The sequence below is a fragment of the Mycteria americana genome, chromosome 4 (genome assembly GCF_035582795.1).
Source record: "Mycteria americana isolate JAX WOST 10 ecotype Jacksonville Zoo and Gardens chromosome 4, USCA_MyAme_1.0, whole genome shotgun sequence".
NCBI lineage: Eukaryota > Metazoa > Chordata > Aves > Ciconiiformes > Ciconiidae > Mycteria > Mycteria americana.
The window spans coordinates 11,868,847-11,881,710 of record NC_134368.1 but is presented as its reverse complement, the minus strand read 5'-3'; positions in this window follow the sequence as shown (position 1 = coordinate 11,881,710).

Genomic DNA, 12,864 nt, shown 5'->3' with positions numbered 1-12,864 from the left:
ATTTTCCATAGAGACAAGGAGTTATTAATGCCATTTTACAAGGCACTGGTAAAACTTCATTTGTTACACTGTACGTAATCCCAGCTGCTGATGTTGAAGAAAGATGAACTGAAATAAGTATAAGGCAGAAAAGAGATATTAACATGATCAGAGTAACCAGCAGCTAATTTCTGAGAGAAATCAGCCATTTGTTTAACCTTGTAAAACCATAGCTGCAAGGGGTAAAATGTTATCTCTCTATAAATACTTCAATGAAGTAAAGACCAGGCAAGAAAGAAAGTTATTTAAGCTTCAGGATAGTGATGGAAGAAAAAGATGACCCTAAATTGATCACGAATAAGTGTAAACAGGAAATGAAAACAAGCTTTCTAAACTAGTTAAAAAAAAAAAAAAAAAAGAGGGCTTCAATTGAATTTTTCGCTAACAGGAGACTAGAGTTCATGACATCTCACTGTGGGAATGCCAGTCATAGTCCTGTTGCTAATTTATTTCTTTGAAAATCTCTATTAAAATGTTGCCATACCTTTCCTGGAGGCTACAAGGAGCTCTATAACAGTAGGAGGAAGGAGCAAGTAACTAGGAAATTTTGAGCCTGGAACTTGCCACGACACTTGTAAATCTTTGTTTTCCTCTAATAGTCACTATCTCTTTGTCTGCCCAGGCAGCTGCCTCCAAGCAAGTCAGCTCAACCTCTCTCTTGCTAGAAGTTCTGCACGAAGTCCTGCACTCTGGTCTCGTTTCCAGCCTTAAGATGGCAATAGCATGCTAGAGCGAGCCAGCCTGCATCAGTGATGCTGTTCCCTTTGAGCAGTCCATCTCCTCCCTTGTGCTGGCACTGGCAGTTATCTGCTCCTGATGCTGATCTGCACAACTAGCAGAAAGCTATTCTTTTTTGTTTGGTTTGGTTGGTTGGTTTTTCTGGGTTAATTTTTCAGCTCCTACATCTCCCCACTCTAGGTTACACTGGGATCAGCAAAAACCCAGCACTGGATGGGGGAATTCATGTGTAGGCTAGAGTAGGAAGGGCAAAACAAAACCAGCACCTTCTTAGGTCAACTTAAACTCTGTGTTGCTACACCCAAATGATGCTGCAGTACTAACTTGCTTTTTTTCCCGCTTCTACCTCCATAATAAATTGCTGAAAAATCTTCCTGCTGGTCTTTTAAAAGTAAAAGAGATCAAATATCTGGAAAAAAAAAAAGTACAACCTACAACCTTACTACAGACCACGGATTCACTTGGTACAAGAGCGAGTTCTCCAAAGCATTTGCAGGCTCTGCCTGGCTTTAGGTTCCAGAAGAGCAAGGAGGGATAGGGATGATATTGGGAGCAATTTCCCTACCTTGCTCCCTGTCATCAGCTGATAAACAGCCACGTTTCTTTCCTACTTTTCCTAGGAACACCGAGTGAGCACTAATCCTCAGGACTGACATCCTAGATGGTTCTGGGTTTTTTTCCATCTGCACAGGGCAGTGCCAGGCCCCTTAGTTTTGATTACTTGAGCATCATTCCCAGAGGGCCAGAGCTCAAACTCTAGACACAAAATTTAAGTGACAGTGAAGCCATTTCAAGGCACTATGTGGATATCAAAAGTAGTTTAAGTTGTCTGCATACATATAGCCAAACAGATGTCCTTGATGTTATTTACCCACTCTTGGTTCATAGATCCCTTTTTTCCTACCATTAACCCCTTTGGTGGCTTCCTAATGATGTTCTCACTGACATCCTCGGGAGCTGAGGTTTCCCCACCACCACGGCAGGCGTTAAACACTGCACCCCAGGGTGTCGGATGTTTGTCTTTTGGAAGCTGGCAATGCTCATTCATTGACTCAGGAAATCTAAAGCTCAGACTTTGGCTTACAGGTCTGGGCTAAAAGGCCAAATTAAAAAGTGATGAGGAAACAGTTGTACTCTGGCAACATTTCTTATTCACAGTAAGTGAGCACAACAGGGCCGCTCCAGGCACAGGCAGCAGAAAGCAGTCACTTCTCAGAAACCATGAGCCAACACTGCAAAGCTTAATTTCAAGATATAACTTCAACTCTTGAGGCTACACATACCCCTCAGCCAGCACAGTCCAGAAATTATTCTCTTTCCTGTCTAGAAATCATATCTGAATGTATTGGTTGTTTGATCATTTCACCAAATTCCTGAGATTCTTTGGCAAAGGACTATGCAGATCCTGCTTAGTTTAGGTGATGAGTACAGAGTTATAGTGGCTGCCTCTGACCAGCCTTAGAGATTATGGCATGATTGTAAGGCTGTTTAGTGGACTAGTTTTAATCTTACAAGCAGACTCATTTACCTATTGTATTTATTTCCAAAGGAAAACTGGGAAAATCTTTTCTCCCCAGGTAATAAATACAGTCTTGGGATGGAACAAGATTATTCATAAATTAGGTTGAAGTTTTAACAAGTTGAAAAAAAGGAAATCAAATAGGAGAAGGTCACAAGATTCTATTTTAAAATTGCCAGAAATATTTTGGCTACATTCAAAACATTTTCTTTCCAAATTGTCTTGTTTTTATAAAATGTAGAAGTCATTAAGTGATGTTGCCTTTCAGGTTAAACAAGACATATCAGGCCAACCCCCATTTACGGGGTTTTTGCCCCTTTAATTTTTGCTTCAGGCACTAACCACTGGAAGGACATTATCCATCCATCCTACACCCCAGAAGACTGACCTTGCTTGGTCTAAGATTAATCTACCACTCCTTAAAGAGCTGATAGATGACTGGGTCATTGCATTGTCTGCATTGACAGGAGACAACCTAGAGGAAGTGTTGCATTTGAGAGAACTGTATGACATTTATGTGAAGACAGAACAATCATGAGGGCAAAGACCGGTCAAGAGGTAGGAACCAGAGCTACTATGAACTGTACTGGAAGGAAAAAAAACCCCATAGTTTGATTAGATGACATCAGTGGGGTTTTTTCCTGTTTTCCTTGCACCTATAAACCTCAGATGAGTCCCCCAGTTAGATAATTAACATAATTTGATGGATAAATCCAGCCCAAACCATTCCAGTGCTGGCTGCCCCCAAGAAGCAGCTGCAAACCTCATAACTGACCTTTCATCCACTATGGTCAGGCAGTCTCTAAAGCTCAGCATTGCATGCAGTTAATTCTTCCAGAGCAAATAAGCAGAATTATTTAATAACAACAATTTTCTCATATATATCCCATTGTAATTCCATTTATCAGAAAACCTTAAGCCAGAATTAACAAATGTCATATTTTCTTTTCCTCACTCTTGAGCTGTGCTGCCTTGGCTTATTAGTGTCAGCAGATATTGTGGAGTACGAGAAGGCATGAGAGGCTAGTACTCCAGTCCTGCCATCCAAACAGATGGACATGAGGCAAGGCAGCCAAGAAAGCAAGCCATGGTTACCTAGGACAAGAATGCCCAGTTGTGGATTCAAAAGCTTTCAGTCCTAAATTTATGGTGCATCATGATCAATATCACCATAACTTTGATTTCTTTTGAAGAAAGCAAACCACTGAATGGCTCTGGTAGTTTTACAAATTAATATTTGGTCTAGTTGCACTACCTGCAATGCAGTATTTTAATTATATGTTCCTTTAGCCAGACAGCCTACTAAAGGTCTCTGTGAAACAAGTCAGCAGCTTTCTGCAGGCTGGCTGAAATTCAAATGTCTAAGTGACCTAGTTGCATAAACCTGGTCTACAGTTTGAAAAGTGTACAGAACTGATACTTAATGATACAACTGCCACATAACCTGCCCAACTGAAGAAGCAGCAAGAGGCAGATAGCTTTTAAGTCATTTTTAATGGCACTCAAAAAAAAAAAAAGTTTTGATACATTATATAACATTAGGGCAAAATTTCCAGCAACTATCTTTATTTCTTCAAGGGCTTGCAGAGGACAGCTAGCAGATATATTTACAGTCTTTCAAATTAATAATACCCTTCTTTGAGTTGATTTGCTTGGCCAAACATTTGTCAAGTTCAGAAAAGCCCAAACTGTGACTTGGCCTTTGTATTGCATGATCTCTCTAGTCTTCTATCAAACCAGCTCATCTTGGATTTCATATTTTCTTTTCAAAGCTCTCATAATCTCTTTTGCCTACTTCAGCATTCTCTATTATTTCCTCACTGTGAATAAACTATTAAAAAACCCCAAGATTCAACCTTTGCAATTCAGGAGAAATTCCTTTCTGCACATGCATTATTTCAGGAAATATTTTATTTGGGCTTTTCTTTATGAGTTAGATCTGAAACTGTTAATTTTTGCTATTTATACCTACTCTAATACTTATGAGGCAGCATCAGCTGGCAAGTTGACAAAAGTCATGGCCAGCTAATTTTTCCCTGTTTGTATATTATAATTAATTTCATACATAAATTAAAAGACTGTCTGCTAAAAATGTTACAACCAAACATAGCAACTCTAAGAATGTAGAAAAGTACCTGAAAGAAATGGATACACTGTATATTGAAATTATTTTCTAAGAGAATGGTTGCAAACAGTGAAACAGTTAAACTGTTTAAATACCTTAACTTATGGTTATGCATCAAATAAAGACAAAAGTTCCAGCATTATTGTGGTGACTCTGTCAAAGGAAATCCACCTCCAGTGAGGAAGTCTCCACCCATCTATTTTTGCTCACACCATTACATTTTCTGATACTAACAGAAATGAGGTTACCTGTAGCTTACCAGTTAGGAGAGGGCTGTTTCTTTCTCCAGTGCAAGTTAGATATGCATTTGATCTATTTTTTCCAAGTTGCTTAGATGCCACAATTGATTATATGCATTACTATGTGATGGTGTGCTTCCCCCGCCCCGGACCTTTATCTCCTGCAACCCCGCTCAGGTGATAACCACCAGTGGTGATTGTAATGGATGCATGGGCTCAAAGTGGATTCAGGAGACAGATAACAACACAATAGCCTAGGGCTGTTGTGCAATGCACCCACCGAAGAAACCAAAACCTGTGGTCGGCATGCAAATATGACAATGAGTCAATCATCTTATCCCCCATAAATAGCGAGCAGCCCAAGAGCTCTTTGAGCTCTCCTGCACGGCAGTGGGCTGCACACCAGGATCTCCCCTTGAGCAGGGACGCCTCTCAAGGTTACTCCTCGAGGTTGAGAGATTCCTTGCCACAACAGACCCTCAGTAAGTGACTAACAGCATGCTAAACTTTGAAATCTTAGCTAAGTGATATAAAGGATTGATTGCGCACATATAATCCTTTAGACATAAACCGTTGACCAAGTCTGGGACTAGGACTGGATCTAGCTGCACCTAGACTCCTCTCTGAGAAGGAGTTTAGAAAGCAAGGGGATCTTTTCCGAACCTCATGACTCAATGGGCGGGTCTCCCTGACAGTTTTGTCTGACCCTGTCCTCTATGCAATAAATAATCGAGTGTACCTCACCATTGAATCTTGTTAAAACACTGTCGCATTGAACTTTGTTAACTCCCTATTCTGTATCAATAAACTATATTTTTACTTCTCTCTAGCGTGTGAAGTGCATGCTCACTCCATCCGCGACAAACTAGCAGCAAAACTTCCACTATTTACAGTGGCTGATCAATCATATCACTGACAAATGTATGATTTTATTTACTTTTTTTCCACTGGCATTGTTCTGAGTAATTTTTATTCTCTTTTTGCTCTGAAAACCAAACCAAAATATGGTCCACAATCTTCACACTAAACTACTTTTAACATAAATGCAAGGGTGGAGGAGATGAGTATGAACTCCCCTTGCTCCTCAAGGGTTTCAGAAGTAGAATCACAGAAGCATTTGTTGGATGCTGCTTGAGGTGGGTACCCTACAGACACCTTTGGAAACCACCGGAGCGACCAGGCCCAGTCAGTAGCAGTCCTCTGTACACAGTAAAACGTGTCAGTTATTTAATTTTAAATCTCATCATTACTTGTAATGGTAAGCTCTACCTTTGAGTTTGCAGGTCAAACTGCAAAGTCAAATGTCATAAGGAATCTGTTACATCTCATTGCAGTTATCAGTCCTGTTTCCCAGAGACCAGTGTTGCTTGCTGTTACTTACATTCTTACCTTATAATTCTTTACTAATTGAGTCATGCATCAGCCACTTTATTATTTAACTTATATAGGCTATTAAGCTATTACTTAGGCCTGAAATTACCCAAGCCTCCTCTATATCATTTTTTAATATTGATCCAACATCAGTATTCTACCTATCTTCTGAAACTTCCTTACAGACCAAAGCTTATTAAAGATAATTTCTTGGCTGACTGTTTAAAAACTCTTGCATTCAGGTTATTTCAGATTGCTTTTTAAAATAATTGGTTTTAATAGTAGCTGTTTTCCATTCCAGCAGTAACTGAGAAGAATATTAAGTACTTTCAAATATACTCTCTAATACATCAGAGACAAGAAATGTTTATCAATTACATCTTTGTGGTCTGTATTGTAACTAACCTGACTACTTTTCCCATTTCTGTCCAACCAATGTCAGAGCTAGTATTTCTTATTCTTCTTAATATATGTTTCTAACAGTATTCTCATTTCCTTCCTTCACTAATTTTCTTTGGTCTCCAGTGCCCCTTAACTTTCCCAGCTTTGAGCTCCAAGATCAACTGCATCTTGCCCATATAACTGGGGTAGGATGGCAATATACCTGATTTCCCAGAACTATTTGGCCTGAGAATTACAGAGCATCTCTATTACACATCTCTGGAAGGCAGAGCCTGCAGCTGTACCATGAGGATCAAAAGTACTTACGAAGCCCTGGTATAACAGTGACTAACAAATCTTAAATATCACAGCTGGATATAGTCTTGAGAGAAGAAGCTCCTAAAAAGAACTCTTGTGCATTTCAGTTCAAAAACTCAGAATAGTGGCACCAGATGTTGGGGTCCCACAGCCCAGAAGCACCAATATGCAGTATTTTCCTCCATATCCTCTGTGTCCCAACAGAAGCATAGAGACAATATTGAACCAATATTAGGATGAAGATTCAACTTGAAGTTAACGCGTTGCTCTATTTCATCTACTATTTTTTTACAAACTTGCAGCCAGATGACGTGGCTCAGCTGGAGGATGCAAATGTTTTAAAATTACTTTTTCCAGAAAGGCAGCTGATTCCAGAGGAACCAGGACAGGCCAGACTGGGAAGTATAGAGAACAAGGTACCAGGTCGATAGTCACATAGCTATCTCATCAAGGAAGTTCTGTAAAAAACAATTCCTTTAGATATCCAGCAAATAGCAGTTACTGTTTGCTCTATGCAGGCTGCACTCAGTTTAACAGCTGCTACCGCTAAATAAAAATATTTAATCTTCGCCATCTGCATTGGTAGTGAAATGGTTCTAAGTGGATACATTTCTGGACATACCACTTCTTCTTGGAAACTAGAGGTTTTCTTTCTTTGCCATTTATTTTCGCTTTGAAGTCATACAAAACCAACAACAGTGAGGGGAGAGTTCAGATCAGAATCTATAACAATGCCCTTATTTGAAATATCATACATTTTAAAGCCTTAGGGGGGTGGGGGGGACGACCATAAATGATGGGAAAAAATATACAAATTTTTGTCCTGGTTTTGGCTGGGATAGAGTTAATTTTCTTCCTAGTAACGGGTATAGTGCTGTGTTTTGGATTTAGTATGAGAACAATGTTGCTAACACACCAATGTTTTAGTTGTTGCTAAGCAGTGCTTACACTGGTCAAGGACTTTTCAGCTTCTCATGCTCTACCGACTGAGAAGGCTGGGGATGCACAAGAAGCTGGGAGCAGGCACAGCCAGGACAGCTGACCCAACCTGGCCAAAGAGCTATTCCATACCCTATGACGACATGCTCAGTATATAAACTAGGGGAAAGCTGGCTGGGGGGCTGCTGCTCGGGAACTGGCTGGGCATCAGTCAGCGGGTGGTGAGCAATTGCATTGTGCATCACTTATTTTGTATATTCTTTTATCGTTATTTTTATTATTATTATTTTCCCTTCCTTTTCTGTCCTATTAAACTGTCTTTATCTCAAGCCATGAATCTTACTTTCCCCACTCCCACTCCCTGATTCTCTCCCCGATCCCACTGCAGGGGACAATGAGCGAATGGCTGTGTGGTCTTTAGCTGCCTGCCGGGTTAAACCATGACAATTTAAGAAAAATTAGTGCATATCTTGTATTAGTAGACTGCACACCCTAAGGAAGATATGAATGTCCTTTGCCTTTAGTCTAGACATCCTTACATTCCAAAAGCTCCTTAACTGATAGGAAGGACTCAATTTTTTTCATCATATAAACAAGCTGAAGAAGCCACAAGGTTTTAAAATTCCTTTACAGTAAGAGTCTGTTTCAGTTACAAAAGAAAGGTGAGCTGTGTGGTAAGGTCATCATGTACACACATCCCAGCAATGCTCCTAGAGATGGTAAAATAACTTCTGACACTGAAAATGGTGAAAACCACTGTGAGGTGGAATCCTCTGAAGACCAGTTCTGTAGTACCAAGAAAACATGAAATAGTCCTGCTTTTCTTACCCAGCAGGTATTTAACTAACAGTGGATTAAAAAAAATAAGGGTGAAGAGACATGTCTAAAGATAAACATTTCAGACAAGAATTATTCAGAGATATGGGTTCATGATGTCCAAAGAAATTCCTGCATTTTGTAGTCCTACACATTTGAACTATCTATGTCTGCACATTTATGTTTTTTAACTTATCGACTAGCCTCACAATACTTTGATGACCTTTGCAGACATTTTAAGTTTTGTTTTGGCCAAGGACAGACTAAGGGATGTGAGGTGATGAACATCACAGCAGCAAAGCATGTACCAAACTCCAGTAGTGACTGCGGTTCCTCACTCATGTCTTGAACTCCAGTAACCATCTGCAAGGTTTCCCTGATGCAGCAGAACTAAAGGAGAGTTTGATTTGGGCCAAATACAGCCTTTCAGCTACTTCTAAAGTCCTGCATTCTCACCACTGGGATTTATTTTTCCACAAATAAATCATTCTTTATAAGCTATGCTTTGTCAAACTTGCACAGCCACAGCTTCAGGGGTATAACATCTTTACTGACTAACAAAGGCTCATGGTGTTTCCAGACAGAGGACATGCCACAACTTATTTAACTTTCTTTCTAGCTCAGAAAATGAGGATATGGATGTAAAAGATCATTCATATAGAGTGGGGCTGTGAGGTAGCCAGAGGGGAACTAGAAGCTTAAAGCCAAGAGCAGAGGTGAAATTGAAACCACTGTGCTAGAAAGATCTTGTCCTCAACTGGCAAAAGAGACTCAAGTTTGGCTGAATTAGCTGAACTACTTAAATAATATGACCATCATCTCTTCTTGGATTTGGAAAAGCTGATTGGAAAGATAAAGATCACAATAACAATCAAATCTGAAAACCCAGTAACATATATCCATATAAACACAATAAACGTTGGTTTGGGGTTACTGTTACAGTTTGGAGATCTGGGAAGTCCAAATACTACACTACAAAATCATTGTTTGCTGTCATGTCTGCTAAATACAAGACAAAACAGCTTCAAGGTGTCCACTTTTCATGGGAATAAAGTATAGGAGAGTCATCCTTGATCTTATTTTGGGTGAACGTGTTTGGCACATTTACAGGCGAATGTACAACTTTGCTGGCAAACCCTGGCCTGGGGTTTGCTAACTGAGCAGGGCACAGAAAACTGTCCCACCCCCACTTCAGAAACAGAATGTACTAATAAAGTTTGATCCATGCAGCAAAAAATGAAATAAATATTTAAGTAATAAATATAATTTAAAAAAAAAATTCATTCTAATCTATTTGAATGGGAAGAGAAAGATGGTGGCACTGGTTCAGCTTTTTTACTGCCTCATTCCATATTCCTTTTAATTCTTTATCATTGATCTTGCACCACCTTGCACTGATGAAGTAATTCACTTCCTGAATATTTTTTGAAAAGTCATTTACATTGATACAAGTTCAAATTATTTCTCTGGAATAACTTGTCAGTTGCTATTGTAATTCTTAAATAACCCAATTCAAAAGGTATTTTTCTTAAATAATCCCTTTAAATATATTATAACTCACTATTAGGTACTGAGTATTAAGAGGACAGAATATATAAAACTAAATAGTCAGTAGATTAAATAGTCAGTATTATTACTACTGATATTTGAATCACTAATAAACACTTTAGTTGCTAGTTTGACATATAATCTAACATGTAAGTCACCAGAAATAACTCAGCTTAAGCAGAGTTTAAATACACTTAAATACACTTTGCTGCAAAGATCTTAGTGAAATTTTTTCTTCCCACCATGCATTGAGGGAAAGTTATCTCTATCAAATGAAATGGTTGTTCCCTTTGAAAATTTCTGTTTCCTTTCTCTCATGCAGATGGCTTTTCTACAACTTATATAACTCAAAGACTCCATTTTAAAATAATCTTTTAAAAGTGAATCTCCTTTTTCAATCTTACATTTGGCTTGTCAGAACAAAATCTGACAAGCCTGTAGATTTCCTGTGTGTTACTGAAAAGTTTAATGTATTTTTGAAAGTGAGCTACACGACTTCCTAAGCCTGTTTATTTGAAAGGTTTATAAGTCATTAAGGTTCCTTCATCCTTATCACCACAAACAGCATCAGTGAAGAGAGTCAAACCAGGAAACCTCCCTGAATTCAGAATAATTGTCAGCTTAGTCACAAATATTCCCTTAAAATTAGATCTGTACAGTGCTTTCTTTGGAATACGCAAGTAGTTGATGTGCATGTTCATACAGAAATGTGCACTTAATAGGCAAGTGAATATGGATCAGTTCTGAATTTAGGGAATTTCATTTTCCTCTGCCAGCTGGGCAGACCAGAGGGGTTATGACAGACCACAAGAGATAATGATCATTTAGATAGAACAAAAATAGGTCATCTACGTAATGATGTATTATGTAAATTTGTAAGTACTCCACCTTTCCCAGCCTTGAAATGGGTGTACAACTTTCCAAAAATTATTTTCTGCCCTTACCTGTACCCTCTAGTGTGTGTGAGGCTATATTAATCTTTCTTGTAATGAGGACTGGATACGCTAACACTGTGTCATTGCTCCTGGTAACTCACGTTGCTAAGATGTGCTGGTATTGAGCTCCTCTGCTGCCAGTGACCATGGCATATCTTAGAAATAGCCCATCTGCTTTTGCCTGTTAGAAGGTACAGAGGTCTATAAGAATAAGGAGCTGCAGAGAAACTGGCTGTGTAGGCTACAGCTTGGCTTTCTTACTGATAGAAGAAACAGTATTGAACGAAGAGTGTTAAATAGATGGGTTGGGGTTTTTTTCTTGCAACAGTTGGAAAACTAAATTCCTTTAAAAGCCATTTTTGTTCACTGCTGAGCTACAGGCCAGTCCTGCTCCCTGAAGATATTTGTTCATTCCTCCCCCTTCCCCACTGCAGGAGGATTAAACTATTTCTCAGTGCAGTGAGCCGATTCATTTTGTTCAGCCAGTGCAGCTCCTTTCTGGGCAGGGGAGTATTACAGATTTACAGTTTTCATTACCTAAGGCTGGAACCGTTAATGAGGTTTATGTTGGCTGCAGAGGGTTGAGGGAAGGCACCGCTCCGCTTGCTTAGCTAGGCTGCAAGGACCCTTTGGAGAAGACACTGGACGTGACTCCAGACCCATGTACACACTATAAATGGTTATTTCATTTGCTCAATATCAGTACTCCTCTCCTGATGCACAAACCATGGTGAAACCTTCGGGCTTTTTCTTACAGCTGCACGTCCTGACCCAGGTTACAGTGATTGTTTTCCCCAGCAGCCACTTCTAAATCCAAACTTTATGGATATCGCCATAAACCCACCGTGGACCTCAACCCTGAAGGCCCTCTCACATGCACTAACTGGACTAGTGTCCCTGTCCGTGCTGCCCCCCCCCCCCCCCTTTTTTTTTTTAATTCCCTGAGGAGAAGGAAGGAATCCCTTTTCCATAGCGATCAAACACTGCCCTGAGAAGTGAGATGTCCCTTCCCAGCCTGGCTTCTCTCTCCACCTCCAGGAGACCTCTCTAGCCCAAAGGTTCTGAGTTGAGCTCAGTGAGAACCATTCAGTATTTTTCCTGCGGAAGTTGTGCCACTGTGGGAAAACAGCTCACAGGGCTGGACCGGGAAGTGCGAGAGAAGCCAGCATGCGTGCAAAGCCTCTCCCTCTGGACCTGCAGGGAGCTTGTCCTTGTAGCTCTGCGAGTCCCTGTTGCAGCTCCCCATGGATCAGCTGCTGCAGAAGTGGAGCTCCTCTGGGTTTCAGATATCTTGGGCTTGCAGAGAAACTCCAACAGCTTCTTTTGAGCAGAAGATGAATGTGTCCCACTGAGAGTGAGCAGGACATGCTGTTTTGTATGCAGGGACAGGCATTCTTGCAGCCCTCATCCTTTTACAGCTGGAGATGAGGAAGGTCCTAGCCAGCTTTAGGGTCATGGGCTTTGATGGGTGTCTCCACAGTCATCAGTGACCCACACACACCAGTGGGTTACAGATGCTTAGTATTTATGGCAAAAAGGAGCCTGAAAACATTTACTTTAAGTGCTTCCTCCCAGGTAGGAAAGAGTTACTTCTTTTCATGCACAGGAGCAGAACAGCTCTATTCAAAGGCCACGTTACACAGTCAAACACAACCTCTGGGCTGTTGATGTAACCGCTAAGAAAAGACGAACTGCTTTATGACATAAGAATATTGGACAGTTCTTTGCCAAACCTATCCAACAATACATTGTATTTAATATGTTTAATTAAAACTTAAATGGAATAACAGTGCTGCCCTCTTTTCAGCTTTCTAACATACAACAGGACTAAAGATATGAAAATATTTCAGTGTTAGTTATTGTGCCTGCCTGAATAGAATAAAAGTGAAAATAGTT